Source organism: Olea europaea, chromosome 18 (genome assembly GCF_002742605.1).
Source record: "Olea europaea var. sylvestris chromosome 18, O_europaea_v1, whole genome shotgun sequence".
NCBI classification, from domain to species: Eukaryota; Viridiplantae; Streptophyta; class Magnoliopsida; order Lamiales; family Oleaceae; genus Olea; species Olea europaea.
The window spans coordinates 18,720,754-18,721,832 of NC_036254.1; positions in this window are offsets into that span (position 1 = coordinate 18,720,754).

The following is a 1,079-nucleotide window of genomic DNA, read 5'->3' on the forward strand; positions in this document are numbered from 1 at the left end:
CGTCCAAAACCATCAAATTATGGTAATAATTTGATTTCATAAGAATTCTATCGAAACTAGGAAATTCGCCAATTTTTTGGCTTGTGCGGCCGCATGGTGTATTTTCATGCGGTTGCATGGTTCAACAAGAAATTTCAATTTAAGTTTCGGTATGCTACTGTACGGCTGCATGGTATTTTTGCTATGCGGTCGCGCAGGCTTATTTTTAGCTTTCGATTTTGTCGCTTGATAACAAATTGATCCAAGTTGATTCGGCCTTCGACCCGAACATGAAAGTTGCTCCATTTTGAGTCCCGAACATGGTTCCATCAATGGTTTCTTGAACGAGCAATCCCATCGCTTGTTTCACTTGCTTTGCCTTTGATCACGTCATTGGTCCGCCATCGACTATCAACGGGTCTCGTCTCGCACTTGCCTTCATTGGGTTCGACTCCTAGATCATATCAGCTTTACCCCATAACACCTTAGGGACACCTGAGCCTATCAACATGCACCTAACCTTATCTAGCAAGGTTCTATTCATTCTCTCAGCCACTCCCTTCTGCTGAGGCGTATAAGGTACTGTTTTATGCCTTTTAATACTAGATTCTTTGCACAACTGATCAAATTCAGCATTGCAAAACTCAAGACCATTATCCGTCCTAAGGATCTTAATTTTCTTCCCAATCTCATTTTCAACCAGAATCTTCCAAGTTCTGAATTTCTCAAAGGTTTTAGATTTGTGTTTCAACAAATAAACCCAAACCTTCCTAGAATAGTCATCAATCAAGGACAAGAAATATCTATTTCCCCCTTGAGTGAGTGGATGAAGGCCCCCATAAATCAGCATATATATACTCAAGGATAGAGGTGGTTCTATGTTTTCCTGTGTTAAAATGCAGCATATGCTGCTTTCCTAAAGTGCAGTTTTCACAAAAAGAGACTTTAAATATAGAGTCCTTCCTAAATACACCTTTCTTATAAAGGATGTGTAGGCCCTTTTCACCTATATGGGTCAATCTCTTGTGCCACTTTAAGGTAGCATCAACTTCTACACTAGAAGACTCACCTATGCGATCAAACACTGTACTAGCTTTGGT